Here is a 13,699-nt window from a genome sequence, read left to right as displayed (position 1 = left end):
CAGAGATTTGTAGAGTTGCAAATCTCAACTCTTGAACTCAATCCCCCTAATGATGTAGCCCAACATCCCACAAACCTTCTTAACTATCCTATCAACTGGCATGATGACCTTGAGAGATGTATGATTTTGATCTCAAGGACCCTCTGTTCCTCCACACTGTTAAGTATCTGACCATTAACCATTCAGGTTTGACTTTCCAGTATGCATCACCTCACACCTATCTGGATTAAACTTCATCTGCCACTTTTCCACCCACCTCTGTGTCGTGTCTATATCCTTTAGTAACCTACAACAACCTACAGCATAACTCCTCCAACCTGCAAACCTATCATCTGCAAACCTCCTGACCCATTCTTCTGCTTCTTCTAGGTCATTTATAAAATTACAAAGTCCCAGAACTGATCCCCATGGAACTCCACTAGTCACTGACCTCCAGGTAGAATACTTTCCATCCACTATTACTCTTTTTTTTACAGGTGTCCATTTTTAAACCACACAGCCAAGGTTCCATGGGTCCCATGTCTTGTGACTTTCTGAACAAATCTCTCTTGTCTAATGTCATATTAAAATTCATACACAGTGCCCTCCATAATGTTTGGGACAAAAGACATTTTTTTCCTTTTTTTGCCCCTGTGCTCCATAGTTTTAAATTTGTGGTCGAACTATTCATGTGTGATTAAAGTGCACATTCCAGATTCTGTTCAAGGTTATTTGTATACATTTTGGTTTGACCCTGTAGAAATTACAGCACTTTTTAGACATAGTTCCCCCATTTCAGGGCACCATCATATTTGGGACATTTGGCTTCACAGGTGTTTGTGAGGACTCAGGTTTGTTTAATTGGTTCGTTGGTGCAGGGATAAGAGAGCTAGACTTGCTTCAAAAGCTTTTGGTCATCATTGGAGTCTAGTGGTCACCTTTCAACACGAGGATCAGAGATGTGCCAGTGAAATGAGGCATTATGAGTATGAAAGACAAGAATAAAACATTGAAGAGACATCATCCAAACCATAGGATGACCAAAATCAGCTGTTTGGAACATCGTTAAGAAGAAAAAGCGTACTGGTGAGCTCAGTAATCGCAAAGGGATGGTAGACCAAGGAAGACCTGCTCTGCTGACGTCAAAAGAATTCTCATCATTATAAAGAAAAATCCCCAATCGCTTGTCTGACAGGTCAGAAACACTCTTCAGGAGGCAGGTGTGGACATGCCAATGGCTATTGTTTGGAGAAGACCATGAACGGAAATACAGAGAGGCTACGCTGCAAGATGCAAACCATCAGTTGGCCACAGAAACAGGATGGCCAGGTTACAGTTTGCCAAGAGATATTTAAGAGTCTGGAAAACTGTCTAGTGGACAGATGAGATCAAGATTAATCAGTATCCAAGTGATGGCAAGAACAAAATGTGGAAGCATAAAGGAACTGCCTAAGATCCAAAGCATACCATGGTGGTAGGGGTGTTATGGCCTGGGCATGCATGGCTGCCGCAGGTACTGCTGCATTTATCTTCATTGATCGTCTACTGCTGATGGCAGTAAGAAAATGAATTCTGAGGTGTATATAATCATCTCTGCTCCAGTTCAAGCAAATGCCTCCAAGACAATGACCCCAAACGTACTGCTAAAGCAACAAAGGACTTTTTCAAAACTTAAAAACTGTAAAATTCTTGAATGGTCAAGTCAGTCATCCGACCAAAATCCAACTGAGCATGCCTTCCATATGCTGAAGAGAAAACCTAAGCGGTCAAGCCTCTGAAACAAGCAGGAGTTGAAGATGGCTGCAGTAGATGCCTGGCAGAACATCAGCAGAGAAGATGGTCAGCACCTGGTGAAGTTTATGAATCACAGATGCCAGGCAGTCATTGCATGCAAGGGATATGCAACAAAGTACTGAACATGACTACTTTAATATACATATCATTGCTATATCCCAAATATTATGGTGCCCTGAAATGAAGGGACTGAACAAAAAGGTCCCTCTTCAGGACCTCATCACGACTGCTATCTATGTCATTGGTTCCCACGTGGAACACAACATCTGGCTGTTCACCCTCCCTCTCCAGAATACTATGAATTTGATCAAAGGTCTTTCATGCTGCAACAGCAGAACAGGACAAGTGAATATGTTCAATCATAGGAGAGGTTTTAAGGAGGACGGAAATGTTTTTGGAGCCAAGGACTTCACAGCATAGAAGCCGACCCTCCTGCCCACACTAGTCCCAGCTACCCATGTTTGGCCCATATTCCTCTAAACCAGGGGTAGCCAAACTGCGGCCCATGGCCCATTTTTAAATGGCCCTGGGTGAATTTTAAAAATAAAATGGAATTTGGCCTCTATTAGGACATTGACTCTAACAATAAATCGCACTGTCTGTACATTGCACTTAGTTTCAACACAAGGTGCCGTCATTTTGAATGACTAAACCATTGTAATGTTGCTCATTGATGAAAACATTTGCCTCCCGTGATGGAACTGGAAAGATGGAAAATAGCAAGGGAGTGTTGAAAATTTCAAACAGGGTGGGAAAAATGAATATTTTTTCACAGTCAAGGCAAAGTGTGTTTGTTTGGAACCTTAACTTTAATACCTGATCTGTAATAGCCCATCTACAGATTTACACATTACATCATGATTATTAAGGTGTAGGCCATGAACTGTATTCTCTGATAGTTGTGGAGGAATGTTGGAGTCTGCTATGTCCTTTTTTATTTAAATCTTCTTTTGTTCTTATTTTGCACCTCGCTTTTATTTTGCACTGCAGTTTGAATGAGAGTTTTGGAGTTTTATTGTATTAATTTAAATTTAAGCAGCAGATACAGAAATGCCGACTGTGAGCACATCAATAAACCACTGTAATGTCAACAGTTAAACAGTTCAATAGTGTCGTATAGTTATTTTGATTTTAAAAAATTAATTTTCAAGGCGACGGGTTTTCTGGTCTCAATCCTTTGCATTTCTTGCAGTGCAACTGGTTTAAAACTGCTGGCCTCAACATTGTTTGGCCCGTGACTCCTGATATTTTTCTGTTTGTGACCCACAACCAATCCAATCCATGTATCCATCAAAATGTTTCTTCAAAGAAAGGGTCACGCTGTTAGAATTAGAGGGACAACAGGAGGTTGGAGCAGTGCAGAATCCCCAGCAGGGACTGGCTCTATGTGAAAGGCAGGGTGATGCTGTTTGGGAATGTTATCAGGAACAGGTCTGGAATCCTGACGCCCAAGGGATACTGGGGACCACTGTCTGTTGAATAAAATAACAGGCAGTTTGATGGGATCTATATGGTCTTTGCTTTGTACAAGGGTCAGGGGAGTGAATGATCTACTGCTGTTGTACTTTATGTTGACACCATGTCTGGTTTATCCAGCACAAAAGGGGGGAGCTGATGAGACGAGAGTGCTGAACACGTCGGGGCTGCTCCACTTGCCCTTCCTGAGGGGCAGAGAAGGTGTTTGTGCACTGAAGCTGGTTGCCGCTTGGAGCAGCTTCATTTATCTATGAATGAGATAAAGCTTTGAGCTGAGTGTCTCCCTTCAATTTCACACTGACTTTCACCAACACCAGTCAATGAGTCAATCCAGAGGAAGATCAGAGTGTAAAGTTGTGCTGACCCTATCGTGACCCCTAGTCGGACCTCTCACCTTGCAGTTTTGCCCATGCTGTTTCCTTCATTATTCTCTCAATCTTTCAACTTTCTTTTCACCTTCCCCTCTCCCCTTCCCAAGATTCTATTCTCAGCCCATTTCTGGTCTGATTTTCTCTCATATTTTGATTCTTTCCCATCATGTGTTTTCTCTCTCTCCATTTTTTCCATCCTTATTTCTCACACTTCAGACTAATGAAATTACAACTGTTTCAACACTTTAATAGAATTCTCTGGAGAAGTAATGAGCCATGTGGTTAAAGGGGATCAATGTATTCAGATTCAGGAGGGCACTATATAACATGTCACTAAAAATGCTTCCCAAGTTAAGAATCTGTACATGAATGGTCAGATATTAGCATGGCTAGAGCATTGGCTAATTGACAGAAAATGTAGACTTATGGCCAAGTCACCATATGTTATGAATGTAGGTGCAGGGGCAGGTAGTGGATCTGCAGAGGGACTTGAACAGTTTGGGGAAATGGGTAAAGAAGCAGCAGATGGAGTACAGTGTAGGGAAGTGTGGTCGTGCACTTTGGTAAAAGGAATCAAGAAGAAGGATATTTTCTAAACGGGGAGAGAATTCTGAAAGCGGAGGTTCAAAGGGACTTGGGAGTCCTAGTGCAGGATTCCCTAAAGGTTATCTTGCAGGTTGAGTCGGTAGTAAGGAAGGCAAGTACAATGCCAGCATTCATTTTAAGAGGACAAGCATGTAATGCCGAGGCTTTATAAGGCATTGATGAGACCGTACTTGGAATATTGTAAGCAATTTTGGGCCCCAAAGTGAAGGAAGTATGTGCTGGTATTGGAGACAGTGCAGAGGAGGTGGACAAGAATGATCCCAGGTATGACAGGATTAATATATGAAGAGTGTTTAATGGTTCTGGGCCTGCACTTACTGCAGTTTAGAAGAAAGGGGATCTCACTGAATCATTCTGAATATTGAAAGGGCGGGATAAAGTGAACATGAAGATGTTTCCAGGGGTGGGAGAGTTAAGGACCAGAGGGCACACCCTCAGAATGAAAGGACATCTGTTTAGAACAGAGATGAAGGAGAAATTTCTTCAGCCAGAGGGTGGTGAATCTGTGGAATTGGGTGCAATAGGTGGCTGTGGAGGCCAAGTTATTGAGTAGATTTATCAGGGAGGTTGATGGGATCTTAATTAATAAACGTGTCAAAGGTTGAAGAGAAGGCAAAAGAATGGATTTAAAAGGAAGAATACATCAGCTGTGATTCAAATGGCAGAGCAGGCATAATGGGCCTAATTCTGCCCCTACGTCTTGTGGTCAGTTACAATAGTACCTGCCTCAACTAACACTTCCGGCAGCTTATCCCATAAACTTCCCACCCTTTGCACAAAATAACGACCCCTTTAGATTCATATTAATTTTTTTGAACATTTTATTTTTGATTTTCAAAGACCCATATCAATCCAATTAAACAACATTTTTTCCAACACTAATCATACAGAGTCTATTTTACCCTCATCCCTCTCCCCTTCCTCCCATACCCCAATACAAAAGAAATTAGATAAATTAAGCAAATACAAAGAACAAAATATCGTTCAAGCCAAAAACCTTTAAGGGAACTTAAGAAGAGCCCAAAAGAAACCTAAAATAAAAGAATAAGGGACAAAATGTGCCACGACCCACTTCACTGATCTCAAGCATTCCACAACTGGCTCTGTTGTTGCATTCACTTAATCTAAAACGGGTGGAATGACATTTGTGCTACAGATAGGGTTGCCACACCCTAACGAATGTGCCAGATTTTTTCCTCAAATTGTATGTGGTTTTCTTCAGGGGAATACAACTCTGCACTTCCGTATTCCCTCATGTAATATTTAGTTGGGAATCGGACTTCCACGTGACCGTTGTGCGCTTCCTGGCTACCAACAAGGCAACCTTCACAAACTGCTTATTGACTTTTTATGAGTAAATACTGGGAGTTCAGGGGTCAAGGGTCCTGAAGATAAAAATAAAAACGATCTTACATCCCACATTTGAAGGAGCACATACGTTATGGAGCACGAGAGGTTAAACAAATTTGTGGCTGATCTGTTTATAACCGTCACTCTGTAATCCTGTCTTACCACTGCTTGCCAAGTATCTAGCTGCCTCTGCCTGAGAGATCAAGGTGTCTCGATGTGTAGAGGTGAGTAAACATGTTACCAGTCAGTGCAGGAACTGTTCTTATCAGGAGACACGCAAGGGCTTGGAGATTCTGGAATCTGGAGCAACAAGCAATCTGCTGGAGGGGTCAACAGATCGATTGAAGGAAAAGTGCTGATGTTTTGTGCCAGAACCTTATCAACTCTGCTTACTGTTATATTAAACTGGAACATATACTAATTTGAGGAAATTAGATTCAGATTTAGATTTATTGTCAGAGGACATAGATGACATCACATACTACGCTGAGATTCTTTTTTCCTCTGGGCGCGGAAGAATTACCACTAAAAATAAACTGTACACAGTGTAAACATGTAAATAAAAACTAAATCGATAGTGAATGTAAACAAATTGACTGTACAATACCGAGAGAACAAAAGAAAATCAATAAAGTGCACAAGTAAAAGTCTTGATTGAGTTTGTCATTGAGGAGTCTGATGGTGGAGGGGGAGCAGCTGTTCCTGAACCTGGTGGTGCGAGTCTTGTGGCACCGGTCCCTCTTTCCTGTTGGCAGCAGCGAGAACAGAGTGTGTGCTGGGTGATGTGGGTCTTTGATGATTGCTACTGTCCTTTGACTGCAGTGTCCCCTGTAGACGCACTTGATAGTGGGGAGGGGTTTGACTGATGTCCACTACCTTTTGGAGGGTTTTATGCTCGGGCATTGGTGTTCCCGTACCACACAGTGATGCAGCCCATTTTCCACCAATTCTGACAAAGATGGCTTCAATGTCTCAACTGGTCTCATTTGATCAATACCACACAGATGACATCTATAAAGTGTTAGGGGAATCTTGAACTTCAAAGTCCCACAGTAAGTGCCGATTTTAAAAAATTTGTAATCTGCCAGGGATGCCACCACCATCCCCTGTGAAATTGGTAACAATCATATCTGAACAGCCCCAATAATCATGAGATGAAGATCATATCTGATGATCTCATAGACACCTGACTGTAAGTAATCCCTGTCTGTACAACAAGACCTGGGCAGCACATGGTGCTTTGGATTGAGAGTATGGATTCAAAAGTTTCAAGGAGTTATGTGTGAGGATAAAAACAAAATTTACAGCCAGGAGTAAACAAAAAACCAGAGACAGAAGGGCCACCCACAGATTCTGCTGGCGTGTAAGGTAACTAAAGTTCAAATACCTCGAGATGGTATTTAGAGGACTGAGGATTTGAACAAACAGTACCTGCCCACCTCCTTCCCCAAACACATGGTAAAAGAATTTACTTAGTTACAGATTCAAAAGTTAAACTGGGTGAGCCACAATGGTCACCCCTTACACCACACACCTGGTCTTCCAGCATTGATCACAGTCGTCAGGCCTCAAAAGGCAGCAAAAAAGCAGGAATCTCAGGTGCTGCTTTTTATACTCCTGGGGCGAGAGGTTGGCCCAGGTATCAAGTCACGTGACTTCAGGTGATAGGATGGCAAATTGGAAGATGGTTTAGTCTGGGGTATGAGTCATAGACTAGAAGATGACCAATCAGAAGGCGGCTTGCCTCTGGGTGAGACTGATTTTGATGGACAAGGGGAAGTGCTGTTGAACCAGTGAGGTAACCCTCCCGGTTACAGTACCCCAACTGGCATTGGTCAGCAATATGACACTATCATTCATGAGGAAATGACAACACAAGAAAACCTCAGGACATCCCCTTGACATTTACTGACACACCCATCCAAGATCCCATCATCAACATTCTGGAGCCACCAATGACTGACTCAGTTGGGCTAAACACAAAGAGAATTGTAGAGGACAATTCAGGCCCTGGTGTTTTCTTACAGGGAAGAAGATGAACCAGGTCATGGGGGACATTAATTCACTGGTGAGAATTTTTAAAATGGATTTCAGAAGAATTAGGTGGATGGATGACATGTGGACAAGCATTTCAAATGAGTGTGTTTCTGGTGCGTGCTGTGATGGAGATTGGTCGGGAATGATTGCATTATCCTGATTTCCTGAAGCCTTTTACCAAAGGTTGGGCAAACTTCAGGTTCTCGCTTTTCTTGATAGAGTTTAGCTCTCAGGAAACCTGACACTAATCGGGATAAACACTCCTCTTGAATACCCCATCCTGCCCTGTGGACCTTCAAACTCTGACCTCCCAAAACCCATGCATCTCTGCGACCTCCAACCCACAACTTGCAGGACGGCAACAACAGGAGCTGCATGTGACTTCCACTGACTGCACGTTCCCTTTTAACCACACATCCTTATTTGGAAAAAATATCTCCCTTTTTTGCTATCAGAAGCCAATGGACATGGATAATGATGGGAGGTTTTACCAGCAGCCAAGCTGCCAGAACCCTGGAGAAATAGTACAAGAGGTTCCTTGACTTCACTGATCATTGAAAACATTTCCAAGAACCACATCACTGTAAGTTCCACCACCAGCCTCAGATGCTGGTGACAAACTTTGAATCGGAGGTGAATGAACCCTCACATCTTCCACAGCACGAGCATCACTGCAGACCTCACACCCACTTCCCAGGGGCACAAATTGGCAGATATTCCACCAGGACCAACACCTCTCCCCATGCCCATTGACACCTTTCCCTCCCCGGTGCTTGAGAAGATACAGGAAGTGCTCTGAGGTAAGAGCAAAGCAGAACAGACACATGCACGTGTTGCTGAATCCCATAGGACCAAGCATGGCTGAAACCGTGGCCAGGGACAGAACTGGGACCACCAAGACTAAGGGATCATGCCATTCCCACCTCCCACTCATCTCACATCAGAAAGGACTCCTATCACCCTGCCCACAATCTCATCTCACTGTTACCCTCAGGCAAAGGGTAGGGACTGGCTGCCCCGGTGCATCAGCATTACTGGAAAGATTTATTTTCTGTCTAAGGTACAGTATTGTCTCTTTTAATTTAATTTAGTTATTTTACTGATTTTCTCTGCAAGTCCCTGTTCGACCGCAGCAAGTAAAAATTCGTGGTGCTGTACATTGTGGCATGTGCATGACATCGTCGTGACCACAGTCTCTTCTGGTTTGCACACGGAACGTGGGGGTATTGTTGCACCTCCTCTTCCCCCCGCATCAGAACTTCATCTTTCCCTCGCTTTCACTGGAAATATCAAAGAGCCTCAAACTTGAAGAAGTGGATGGACAATGGAGACGCCAGATATTTGCCAAATTTGACATTGACAAACAAGCAGCTGAGATTTGGATGCGAGTTGCAGTTGAAAGATCACTCTTTGGTTTTCCAAAATTCCCTGGATTCTCAAATGTTTCCAGTGGATTGGAAAACGTAATCCGTCTCCTGCTTTCCTTCTCATTTCAAGAACTTGAAGTAAATCAGCCTGACTGAAATTGGGTGAAACACGTCCACCTGCCAAGCCTGTGCACACCCAATAATGTCCCCAATACTGGTTCAGGGATTAGTCCAATAGAATTGAAGTTACATAAAGCCTACTTCCAAATCTAACTGGAAAGCAATGTCTTTGGATGAGGACAGTGCGAGATTAGAGCATAGAACTTTACAGCACAGTTCAGGCCCTTTGGCCCATGAAGTTGTGCCAACCGATATAAACCGACTCAACAAACGAAACCTACTTACCCTCACGCCTATAATCTTTTTCTTGCATCTTTGTGTCTGTCTGAGAAACTCTGCCACCACCCAGCAATGCATTCCTGGCACCAATAACTCACTGCATAAGAAAACATACCCCTGAAGTCTCCCCTTAACTTTCCTCCCCTCACCTTGTATAGATGTCCCCTGGTGTTTGCTACTCCTGCTGGCTGTCTTTCTCTCATCTTCAAGACCTCGAATTCTCCTCTCATCCTTTTCTCCAAAGAGAAAAGCCCCAGCTCACATTGTCGAATCCAGGCAATATCCCGGTGAATCTCCTCTGCACCCTCTCCATTGCTTCCACATCCTTCCTGTAATGGGGCAACCAGAACCGAACACAATATTCCAAGTTTAGTCTAACCTGAGTTTTATAGAACTACAGCATTAGCTCGCATCTCTTGAACTCAATCCCCCGACTAATGACGCCCAGCATACCATTAGCCTTCTCAACTACCCTATCAACCTGTTTGGAAACCTTGAGAGATCTATGGCTGTCGATCCCAAGGTCACTCTGTTCTTCCACACTATTAAGAATCCTGCCATTAACCATGTTCTCCACCTTCAAGTCTGACCTTCCAAAATGCATTGTTTCACACTTATCCGGATTGAACTCCATCTACCACTTTTCTGCCCAACTCTGCATCCTGTCTATATCCAGTTGTAGCCTACGCCAACCTTCTACACTATCTACATCACTTTCAACCTTTGTGTAAACTACAAACCCTACTTATCCTTCTACTTCTTTGTCCAGGTCATTTGTAAAAATCACAAAGAACACAAGCGTCTCAGAATAGTTCCCTGCAAAACTCCATGAGTCACTGACTTCCTGCGAGAGCATGTTCATTTTACCACTAGCCTCTGCTTTCTGCAGGCAAGTCAATTCTGAATCCACACACCCAAGCTTCCATGGATCCCATACTTCATGACTTTCTACCACGGGGGACCCCGTCAAATCCCTAACTAAAGTCCATATATACCACATCCACTGACCTTCCCACATCCATTTCTTTAGTTACTTCATTGTGGATTAGATGATCTCCTTCCTCCCCCCCCACCTCCAATCTGATAGAACACATGTGGTCCTGCCTAAGGGTAGATCAGAGGAGGTGTCTGAGAGCTGGCCCCCGAAACAGAGGTCCAATCTAGTGTGCAGACTGGCACACGGGCCCCAGATATGCCTGCCCATGCCAGTTGTATGGGACAGTCCCTGTTCCATTGCTACTCCTGTCCCACTCTCAGTTCCTCTGCCTCATCAACCGCTGCTTGTATCCGTGCAGAACTCAAGAACATTGGCTTTGTGGGAGAAGCCGAAGAGGAGCAGTAAAGATTCAAAGATTCCTTACATAATGATACATAAAAATGTAATAGAAACATAGAAAATCTGCAGCACAATACAGGCCCTTCAGCCCACAAAGTTGTGCCAAACATGTCCCTACCTTAGAAATTACTCGGCTTACCCATAGCTCCATGGACCTATCCATAATTCTCTTAAAAGACCCTATCTTATCCGCCTCCACCACCGTTGCCGGCGGCTCGTTCTCACATGCCCACCACGCTCTGCATAAAAAACCTACCCCTGACACCTCCTCTGTTCCTACTCCCCAGCTCCTTAAACCTGTGCCCTCTTGTGGCAACCATTTCATGATCTACTTCAATCTTTGACTGCAGTAAGGCAAACAAAAAGACACCATGACCATTGCCCGGCACCCCCAACAATAAGAGAAAAAAATGTTAAAAGGGAGTCCCTTCAGAGACTGTGACCCTTTTTACACTGAAAAGCCGCGTTATTGCTGCATAGACAACCCGTCTCTGGAAGCTGCTTTGTTTGTTCACACAGAACAGAAGGCAGGTCAGTGAGTTCTTTTACACAGCAAGCCCGAAACAAAAAAGGCGGGACGTGTAATACAGCCCCGCTTCGCCTCTGAGTAAGTTCAGGACCCCCTCCCCCCCCAACCAATCCGCCTACACCGCATTCAACACAGGTAGGTGAAGTGTTCAAATTGCGGACGCTCAATGGATCATGATGTCACCAGTAGAAGGTGTGACAGTGTTCACTGTCCCAGTACGGAGTGGTCAAGTGTGAAAAGCCAAAACCCCATTCCCATCCCGGGACATAGAACGGCCAATTTAGTGTGACGCAAGTGTGAAAGCAGCTCATGAGTGAGGGCAGTCGTAGTGGTCCTGCTGTCCTGCATGAAGCGAGAAATGAGGGCAAGCAAACTGCAAGAGCCCACGTGCCCTGTACAATACCACCATCTAGTGTCGAAAAGCACAAATTGCAAGAGCTGGAAAATGCTCCTATCTCTTCCTGTATACACTGTGCATGAAGCTGTGTGTGTGTGTGTGGAATAATAGAACGCTACAGCACAGAAAATAGGTCATTAGGCCCTTCTAGTCTGTGTCGACCATCATTCCACTAGTCCTATTGACCTGCTCCATTCCATAATCCTCCAGACCTCTCCCATCCATGCATTTATCCAATTTATTCTTAAAAATTAGGATTGAGCCCCCATTTGCCCTATCAGATGGCAGCTCCATCCACACTCTCACCACTCTCTGAGAGAAGAATTTTCCCCTAATGTTCCCCCTAAATCTTTCCCCTTTCATTTTAAAACTATGTCCTCTCGTATTATCTCCCCCAACTCTAAGTGGAAAAAGCCTACTTGCATCTACTATTCCTCTCATAATCTTATAAACTTCTGTCAAACTCTCCCCTCATTCTTCTTCACTCCAAGGAATAAAGTTTTAACCTGTTTAATCTTCCCTGTAACTCATTCCCTGAAGACCCAGCAACATCCTCGTAAATCTTCTCTGCATTCTTTCAATCTTATTGATCTCCTTCCTGTCATTTGGCACCCAGAACTGCACATAATTCACCAAATTTGATTTCACCAATGTCTTAAACAACTTCAACATTACAACCCAACTCCTATATTTAATACTTTGATTTATAAAGGCTAAAATGCCAAAAGCTTCCTTTACGACCCTGTCCACCATCAGGAAACAATGTATCTGTATTCCCAGATCTTTCTGCTGCTCCGCACTCCTCAGTGCTCTACCATTTACTGTGTATGTCCTACCTTGGATTGGCCTTCCAAAATGCATCACCTCACACTTGTCTGCATTAAACTCCATAAATATATATACAGTATACATATGTGTGCATTTATGGTGTGTTGTGTGTGTGTGTGTGTGTGTGTGTGTGTGTGTGTGTATCTTTATATGTATATATATATATGTGCATGTATATATACTGTGTATTTTTAAAATATATTATAATTACATCCGGTACCGCACGGATGGCAGTCTCTTCAATCTGAGGCGCCTGCAAGCTCACACCAAGACACAAGAGCAACTTGTCCGTGAACTACTCTTTACAGACGATGCCGCTTTAGTTGCCCATTCAGAGCCAGCTCTTCAGCGCTTGACGTCCTGTTTTGCGAAAACTGCCAAAATGTTTGGCCTGGAAGTCAGCCTGAAGAAAACTGAGGTCCTCCATCAGCCAGCTCCCCACCAGGACTACCAGCCCCCCCACATCTCCATCGGGCACACAAAACTCAAAACGGTCAACCAGTTTACCTATCTCGGCTGCACCATTTCATCGGATGCATTGATCGACAACGAGATAGACAACAGACTCGCCAAGGCAAATAGCGCCTTTGGAAGACTACACAAAAGAGCCTGGAAAAACAACCAACTGAAAAACCTCACAAAGATTAGCATATACAGAGCCGTTGTCATACCCACACTCCTGTTCGGCTCCGAATCATGGGTCCTCTACCGGCATCACCTACGGCTCCTAGAATGCTTCCACCAGCTTTGTCTCCGCTCCATCCTCAACATTCATTGGAGCGACTTCATCCCTAACATCGAAGTACTCGAGATGGCAGAGGCCGACAACATCGAATCCATGCTGCTGAAGATCCAACTGCGCTGGATAGGTCACGTCTCCAGAATGGAGGACCATCGCCTTCCCAAGATCGTGTTATATGGCGAGCTCTCCACTGGCCACCGTGACAGAGGTGCACCAAAGAAGAGGTACAAGGACTGCCTAAAGAAATCTCTTGGTGCCTGCCACATTGACCACCGCCAGTGGGCTGATATCGCCTCAAACCGTGCATCTTGGCGCCTCACAGTTTGGCGGGCAGCAACCTCCTTTGAAGAAGACCGCAGAGCCCACCTCACTGACAAAAGACAAAGGAGGAAAATCCCAACACCCAACCCCAACCAACCAATTTTACCCTGCAACCGCTGCAACCATGTCTGCCTGTCCCGCATCGGACTTGTCAGCCACAATTGAGC

The sequence above is a fragment of the Narcine bancroftii genome, chromosome 3, assembly GCF_036971445.1.
Source record: "Narcine bancroftii isolate sNarBan1 chromosome 3, sNarBan1.hap1, whole genome shotgun sequence".
Classification (NCBI taxonomy): domain Eukaryota; kingdom Metazoa; phylum Chordata; class Chondrichthyes; order Torpediniformes; family Narcinidae; genus Narcine; species Narcine bancroftii.
This window is presented reverse-complemented; position numbering follows the sequence as displayed.